This window comes from Mobula birostris, chromosome 7 (assembly GCF_030028105.1).
Source record: "Mobula birostris isolate sMobBir1 chromosome 7, sMobBir1.hap1, whole genome shotgun sequence".
NCBI classification, from domain to species: domain Eukaryota; kingdom Metazoa; phylum Chordata; class Chondrichthyes; order Myliobatiformes; family Myliobatidae; genus Mobula; species Mobula birostris.
In genome coordinates, this window is record NC_092376.1 from 178,593,286 (window position 1) to 178,602,650 (window position 9,365).

Below are 9,365 nucleotides of genomic sequence, written 5' to 3' on the forward strand. Positions count from 1 at the left end.
AGTGTTAGAGATTATGGTGGCATTAGGAATGATCTTCCAAAGATCATTGGACTCTGGTATGGTGCAAGAGGACTGCAAAATTGCAAATGTCACTCCACTCTCTAAGAAAGGAGGAAGGCAGCAAAAAGGAAATTACAGACCAGGGCTTGGGAAGATGTTAGAGTCAACTGTTAAGGATGAAAGGATGGAGTACTTGGTGACACAGGACAAGATAGTACAAAGTCAGCATGGTTTCCTTCAGGGAAAATCCTATCTGACGAACCTGTTGGAATTCTTTGAGGAGATTACAAGTAGGATAGATAAAGGGGATGCAGTGGATGTTGTAAATTTGGACTTTCAGAAGGTCTTTGACAAGGTGCCACACATGAGGCTGCTTACCAAGTTAAGAGCACATGGTATTACAGGAAAGTTACTAATGTAGTTAGAGGATTGGCTGATTGGTAGGAGGAAGCAAGTGGGAATAAAAGGATCCTTTTCTAGTTGGTTGCCAGTGACTAGTAGTGTTCCACAGGGGTCGATGTTGGAACCACCTCTTTTTATGCTGTGTATGAATGATTTAGATGATGGAATAGACGGCTTTGTTGGCAAGTTTGCAGATGATACAAAGATTGGTCGAGAGCCAGATAGTGCTGAGGAAACAGGTAGGATGCCGAAGGACTTAGACAGATTAGAAGAATGGGCAAGAAAGTAGCAAATGAAATACAATGTTGGAAAATTCATGGTTATGCACTTTGGTGGTAGAAATAAATGTGCAGACTATTTTCTTAATGGACAGAAAATCCAGGAATCTGAGATGCAGAGGGACTTGGGAGTCCTTGTGCAGAACACCTTGACGATTAACTTGCAGGTTGAGTTGGTGGTGAGAAAAGCAAATGCAATGCTAGCATTAATTTCAAGTGGTCTAGAATACCAGAGCATGGATGTGATACTGAGGCTTTATAAGGCACTGGTGAGGCCTCACCTTGAGTATTGTGAACCGTTTTTGGCCTCTCATCTTAGAAAAGATGTGCTGGCATTGGAGAGGGTCTAGAGGTGGTTCCCAAGGATGATTCCAAGAATGAAAGGGTTATCATAAGAGGCTCTGGGTCTGTACTCACTGGAATTCAGAAGGAAGAGAGGAGACCTCATTGAAACCTCTCAAATGTTCAAAGGCCTAGACAGGGTAGATATGGAATGGATGTTTCCCATGTTGGAGGAGTCTAGGACAAGAGGCCACAGCCTCAGGATAGAGGGGCGCCTTTTCAAAACAGATATGGAGAAATTTCTTTAGCCACAGGGTGGTGAATTTGTGGAATTTGTTGCCACATGCAGCTGTGGAGGCCAGGTCACTGGGTGTATTTAAGGCAGAGATTGACAGGTTCTTGATTGGATATGGCATCAAAGGTTATGGGGTGACAGCCGGGAACTGGGGTTGAGGAGGAAAAAAAATTGGATCAGCCATGATTGAATGACAGAGCCAACTTGATGGGTCAGATGGCTTAATTCTGCTCCTATGTCTTATGGTCTTATGGTCTATATATCCATCATTGACTTGTAAACCTCCTGGCTCATCCTCAGCTCTATCATACTGGTTCCCATCTCCCTGCCATACAAGTTTAAACCACTCCCAACAGCTCTAGTAAATCCGCCTGCAAGAATATTGTTCCCCCTCTGATTCAAGTGCATCCGTCCCTTATGTACAGGTCCTATCTGACCGAGAAGAGGTCCCAATTATCCAGAAGTTTGAATCCACCAACACACCCGAGGATGCGTTGGCACAGCCTGCAAGTATTGCCACACATTGAAATGCCATCATACCATACAAAGCTCAGCAGAACAACATAGAATACATCAAGTGACAAAGCAAGCTCTGTTCCTCCATTGCATTGGATAACATCTCTCCTGATTTCTTTATTCCTTCCAATGCCACTTTGGGAGCTGTTACTGGGATATTAATTTTATCCTTGGTATAGAGGATTTGCAAAATGCCTGTTGAAATCTGCTGTCTTCTCCTTTTCCCATTATTAATCCCTCCGGGCTCAATTTCTATACTATTAATGTTTCAGGCCAAAGACTATTCATCAGAGCAAGAATGGAATTTGTCTCTCACTTATTTCTGTTTGTGAGAATTTGCAATGCACAAATTAGCCGTCTCTTTTCCTGCCTTACATAAGTCAACGATCTTGAAAGATCAACTTGAACTGAAGTGTTCTTTGATGTCCTAAGCATGAAAAATGCAACAATTTAGTTTTAATTTTAATTGGGAATAATGTGCTGAATTGTTGCTGCTCAAGTCACAACAAATGCTGGATTTTCTGGTCAGGATGAAAGAACTGTGCTCTACAAGGATCTCAAAATAAAAGCTGCCACAAGGAAATAATGAACCTATTTCAGAGCAGGGGGACCCTGTTTGCCTAATTCTATTTGCTTATGTATTAAAGATTAGCTTTATTTGTCAGATTCATGTCAAAACATTAACACAGTGTCACATGCACATTAAAGCATATGGGGAAATTTGTCTTTTACGTCAAAAACCAATGCAGTCTGAGGATATGGCAGCAACTCGCAAGTGTCACCATGCCAACAATTTACTAACCCTCAACTGTACGTCTTGGAATGCAGTAGGAAACTAGGGAACCCAGAAGAGATACGCGCGGTCACAGTGAGACTGTAAAGACTCCTTACAGAGAGCAGTGGGAGTTCTCCATCCAAATCTCTGACCTCGATCAGCTATGATGTTCTCAGGCTATGTATGTAACTGACCAATCATAATGAAGAATTCTTACAGGTAATATAAAAATACCTCTAACAGTACATAACTTTGTCACAGGGCTTGCATGCTTTAATGACCGGGAGAGCTCTGTTGGCTGGAGTCAGGGCTTTATGCTATGGCTCTTGGTAGGTTCACCCATACCAAACAGATCAAAGGGTAGGGGCCAGACTAAGAGAAGTCCACAGGTCCTCCAGGTTCTGGGATTCAGCTCAGGGCTAACAACCCTGACCGGTAAAACAAAACACAGAAGCAGTAATGAAGAATCCTTCTACATCTGAGTGCGATGGTATTCCTGAGTCTCTACCTGAAATTGCCTGACTGACAGTGGTGAAAACTGAGCTGCTGACATGATGAAGGAAACCGCCAGAGATGGAGGACCTTCACCGCTGCCCTAAATGCCAGTGGCATAACGGCCAGTAGGTAGAATATAAAGATAAAGGGAAAAAAGTAACTCCGCTGATATTTGTCAAATTGGAAATGATGACATTGCATTTAAAATAGTAAATTAATTAATAAAAATAGGACTGAATATATTATTAACATATTGGTGTAAAAGTAGTATTATCCAGATCCATAACGGATGTAAACAAAATTTATGCATTTAGGTAGATGTACATTAAATTTTTGTTGCTCTTACTTTCATGATGGAATAGCACAAGGGGTTTTAAAAAGCAAGTAAATAACTAAGGACTCTACGGCTCAAGTTATCAGTATTATTTGCACTATTTGTCTTTATTTGCATATTGGTTGTTTGTCAGTCTTTGTGTATATTCGATCGTATTTATTTATTTTTCTGTGAATGTTTGCAAGAAAATGAATCTCGAGGTAGTATATGGTGACATTTACATACTTTAATCATTACTTTGAGATGACTTTGACTGAAGCACTTCATGTACTGGCACCCTAACAAGCACTGGTGCGAGTGGTGAGAGAAAAATTAGTTTTTTCCTATTCAAATAACATATCATGTGCTTACGTGAACACTAAGGAGTACATTAGTAAAGAACTTCTACAGCGATTCTCACACTTTCTGTTCAGCCATTAATTTTTATTTTATTTACAGGTACAGAGTGGAACAGGCCCTCCGGCCCAATGAGACATGCTGCACAGCAACCCACCTACTTAACTCTAGCCAATCACAGGACAATTTACAATCACTGATACGTCTTTAGACTGTGGGAGGAAACTTGGGCACCCAAAGGAAACCCACATGCTCACAGGAAGAACGTACACGTTTTCTTACAGAGGATACACGAATTGAACTCCAAACACCGATGCCCCAAGATGTAATATCATCAGGCTAACTGTTACGCTACCACCGTACCCCTCTTCTCAGCTCCTCAGCCAGAGCACTGGCTGATTTCTTGGAGAATCCCTTGAATAAGTCAAGTAGCAAGTCTCCTATTGCAGGAATTGGGAATTGGAGCAAGGCAAAGAGACTTTAAAATAAGGTGTCCACTAATTGTTAATTAATAGTTAAATAATTGTCTAATTAGCTTATTAACAGCAGCCAATGAAAAGAAGGTATGTCAATCAGAGTGGCACTTTTTAACAGACACAGTGTAACAGGGAAAGTTTGTTAGAATACCACTCCACAAACAAGAGAGAGAAACGCCAGGTGATAGGTGAAATCTGGATGGGGAGCAATGAAGCAAAGAGCTGGAAAGTTGATTGGTGAGAGACGGAAAGCCATGGAAGAAAGAAAAAGGGAGGGGGAGGAGCACCAGATGGAGGCGATGCTCTTTGCTTCATCCTTCCCCCTCCGAATTTCACCTATCGCCTGGTGTTTCTCCCTCTCCTCCCCCCACCTTTCAAATCTACGCCTCAGCTTTTTTTCTCCGGTCCTGACGAAGGGTCCAATCCTGAAATGTCGACTGTACTCTTTTCCATAGATGCTGCCTGGGCTGCTGAGTTCCTCCAGCATTTTGTGTGTGTTGCTAGGATATCACTGCAATCGTTATATGCAGTGGCATGCAAAGGTTTGGGCACCCCTGGTCAAAATTTCTGTTACTGTGAATAGTTAAATGAGTAGAAAATGAGCTGATCTCCAGAAGTCATAAAGTTAAAGATGAAACATTCTTTTCAACATTTTATGCAAGATTAGTGTATTATTTTTGTTTTGTACAATTTTAGAGTGAACCATGCAAAAGTTTGGGCACCCCAAGAGATTTGCGCTCTCAGATAACTTTTACCAAGGTCTCAGACCTTATTTAGCTTGTTAGGGCTATGGCTTCTTCACAGTCATCATTAGGAAAGTCCAGGTGATGCAAATTTCAAAGCTATATAAATGCCCTGACTCCTCAAACCTTGTCCCAACAATCAGCAGCCGTGGGCTCCTCTAAGCAGCTGCCCAGCACTCTGAAAATTAAAATAAATGATGGCCACAAAGCATGAGAAGGCTATAAGAAGATAGCAAAGCATTTTTAGGTAGCCATTTCCTCAGTTCGTAATGTAATTAAGAAATGGCAGTTAACAGGAACTGTGGAGGTCCAGTTGAGGTCTGGAAGACCAAGAAAACTTTCCGGGAGAACTGCTCATAGGATTGCTAGAAAGACAAATCAGAACTCCTGTTTGACTGCAAAAGACCTTCAGGAAGATTTAGCAGACTCTGGAGTGGTGGGGCACTGTTCTACTGTGCAGTGACACCTGCACAAATATGACCTTCATGGAAGAGTCATCAGGAGAAAACGTTTCCTGCGTCCTCACCACAAAATTCAGCATCAGAAGTTTGCAAAGGAACATCTAAACAAGCCTGATGCATTTTGGAAACGCAAACAACAGGAATTCTGCAGATGCTGGAAATTCAAGCAACACACATAAAAGTTGCTGGTGAACGCAGCAGGCCAGGCAGCATCTCTAGGAAGAGGTACAGTCAACGTTTCAGGCCGAGACCCTTCGTCAGGACTAACTGAAGGAAGAGTGAGTAAGGGATTTGAAAGTGGAAGGGGGAGGGGGAGATCCAAAATGATAGGAGAAGACAGGAGGGGGAGGGATGGAGCCAAGAGCTGGACAGGTGATAGGCAAAAGGGATACGAGAGGATCATGGGACAGGAGGTCTGGGAAGAAAGACAAGGGAGGGGGACCCAGAGGATGGGCAAGGGGTATATTCAGAGGGACAGAGGGAGAAAAAGGAGAGTGAGAGAAAGAATGTGTGTATAAAAATAAGTAACAGATGGGGTACGAGGGGGAGGTGGGGCATTAGCGGAAGTTAGAGAAATCGATGTTCATGCCATCAGGTTGGAGGCTACCCAGACGGAATATAAGGTGTTGTTCCTCCAACCTGAGTGTGGCTTCATCTTTACAGTAGAGGAGGCCGTGGATAGACATGTCAGAATGGGAATGGGATGTGGAATTAAAATGTGTGGCCACTGGGAGATCCTGCTTTCTCTGGCGGACAGAGAATAGGTGTTCAGCAAAGCGGTCTCTCAGTCTGCGTCGGGTCTCGCCAATATATAAAAGGCCACATTGGGAGCACTGGACGCAGTATATCACCCCAGCCGACTCACAGGTGAAGTGTCTCCTCACCTGGAAGGACTGTTTGGGACCCTGAATGGTGGTTAGGGAGGAAGTGTAAGGGCATGTGTAGCACTTGTTCCGCTTACACGGATAAGTGCCAGGAGGGAGATCAGTGGGGAGGGATGGGGGGGACGAATGGACAAGGAAGTTGCGTAGGGAGCGATCCCTGCGGAATGCAGAGAGAGGGGGAGAGGGAAAGATGTGCTTAGTGGTGGGATCCCGTTGGAGGTGGCAGAAGTTACGGAGAATAATATGTTGGACCCGGAGGCTGGTGGGGTGGTAGGTGAGGACCAGGGGAACCCTATTCCTAGTGGGGTGGCGGGAGGATGGAGTAAGAGCAGATGTACGTGAAATGGGGGAGATGCATTTGAGAGCAGAGTTGATAGTGGAGGAAGGGAAGCCCCTTTCTTTAAAAAAAGAAGACATCTCCCTCGTCCTAGAATGAAAAGCCTCATCCTGAGAGCAGATGCGGCGGAGACGGAGGAATTGCGAGAAGGGGATGGCGTTTTTCCCCCTCCCCCTCCAACTTTCAAATCCCTTACTCACTCTTCCTTCAGTTAGTCCTGACGAAGGGTCTCGGCCTGAAACGTCGACTGCAGCTCTTCCTAGAGATGCTGCCTGGTCTGCTGCGTTCACCAGCAACTTTTATGTGTATTGATGCATTTTGGAAACAAGTCCTGTGGACTGATGAAGTTAAAGTAGAACTTTTTGGCCTCAATGAGCAAAGGTATGTTTGGAGAAAAAAGGGTGCAAAATTTCATGACAAGAACCCCTCTCCAACTGTTAAGCACGGGGGTGGATCGATCATGCTTTGGGCTTGTGTTGCAACCAGTGGTACGGGGAACATTGACTGGTAGAGGGAAGAATGAATTCAATTAAATACCAGCAAATTCTGGAAGCAGACATCACACCGTCTGTAAAAAAGCTGAAAATGAAAAGAGGATGGCTTCTACAACAGGATAATGATCCTAAACACACCTCAAAATTCACAATGGACTACCTTAAGGGGCGCAAGCTGAAGGTTTTGCCATGGCCCTCACAGTCCCCCAACCTGAACATCATCGAGAATCTGTGGATAGACCTCAAAAGAGCAGTGCTTGCAAGACGGCCCAAGAATCTCACAGAACTAGAAGACTTTTGCAAGGAAGAATGGGCAAAAATCCCCCAACCAAGGTTTGAAAGACCCTTAGCTGGCTACAGAAAGCGTTTACGAGCTGTGATACTTGCCAAAGGGGGTGTTACTAACTACTGACCGTGCAGGGTGCCCAAACTTTTGTTTCAAGCCCTTTTCCATTTTTCGTTATTTTGAAACTGTAAAAGATGGAAATAAAAAAGTAATCATGCTTAAAATATTAAAGAAATGTGTCATCTTTAACTTTTTGACTTTTGGAAATCAGGTCATCTCTTACTTGCTTAGCTATTCACAGTAACAGAAATTTTGACCAGGAGTGCCCAAACTTTTGCATGCCACTGTATGTGTAAGTGTGGATTTGAATTTCTGAAAAACATTAGACTTTTTGATAATATTTGAGTTTTACTGGTGGAGGGAATTTAGTGGGTATACTTATTGTCTCTTTGGGTTGGCAGACCAACATAAGGTGCAATACTGCCACCTACTGCCTCAGTAACTGCTAGTAATCTACCTAATGTCAGTGTGCCAGCCTCCTTTAAACTTTACAAGAATAACAAAGAGAGTGGCATTTTGAAGGAGCTATTGTGCGGGAGGGCTAGTGTAAGTGTGGGGGTGCAGTGTACAAGTAGGGAGCAAATGTACGAGTAGAGAGTTAAGGCAAGGTGGATGAATTCAGTGTGGATTGCCTCTGGGGAAATGAGATGTTATAGGCATCTCAGAACTATGTCTGAGAGAAGAGCTGAATTGACAACTCATTGTTCCAGGATCTGGATCCTTCAGGCATGACAAAAATACAGGTAAGCAAGGAAGGGGTATGGCCTCTCTGATAAAGGTCACCTCTCAGCAGTGCTTAGAGATGACGTTCTTCGAGGATCATCCAATGATATCATACACGTAGAACTTTGGAACAAGAAGGGGTGTCTCACCATAGAAGGGCTGTTTGATAGACACCTCCAGGTGCAAGTGTAGAGGAATTGCATAACTGTAAGAATAATAGGGTTGTATTAGGAGGAGATTTTAATTTCCCTGTATTGACTGGGCCACACAGAGTGTTAAGAGCCTGAATGGGATGGAATTTATGAATGACTCCAGGAAGGTTGCCAGATTTAATATTTAGAAAGCTGTACTTGGGAGGCTGTAATATTTGACCTCTCCTTGGGTAGGTAACTGAGGGGGCAGACAGGGATCACGTTAGCTCTAGTGACCATAATTCTATTAGTTTTAAGACTGTACTGGAAACAGATAGGGCAGGTTCCAATCACAAACAAGAGAAAACTTGCAGATACTGAAAATCGGAGCAACACACGCAAAATGCTTGAGGAAGTCATCAGGCCAGGCAGCATCTAGGAAACGAGTACAGTCGATGTTTCAGACCAAAACGTCAACTGTACTCTTTTCCTAGATGCTGCCTGGCCTGCTGAGTTCCTTCAGAATTTTGTGTGTGTAGATAGGGCAGGTTCACAGGTTAGGGTCTAAAAAGGAAGAGGGCTAATTTTGGGGGGCAATTAAGCAGGATTTATTGGAACTTGATTAGGTGAGCCTGTTTGATTGGAAAGAAATGAGTGGCAAGTAGGAGGCTTTAAAGAGCATGATATCAAACGTCCAGGGGCCTCGTGTTCCTGTTCAGGTGAAGCGCAAATGTGGCAAGTTTGGCCACATTTGACCTGCTTCCCTCTCTTCTCATAGTTACCATCAGGTGGGAAGTCTTGGGTCCCACGCTGCCAGGTTTGGGAGCAGTTGTTTCCCTGTAGCTAACGGGCGCTGAGACTGGTTTCAGTCACCTCAGTGCTGAAAGGATTTTGCAGCTGTGGCCTGCAGCCACTGGGGCTACTGGACCGGGTTTGCTCACCTCCATGACCGTGTTCTCACTTTCGGAGACTCTGTGGTTCATGTCCTGCATTTTATCCTTTTATTTTTTCATTGTTTGCACAATTTGCACATTGGATATTTGTTGGTCTTTGTAGT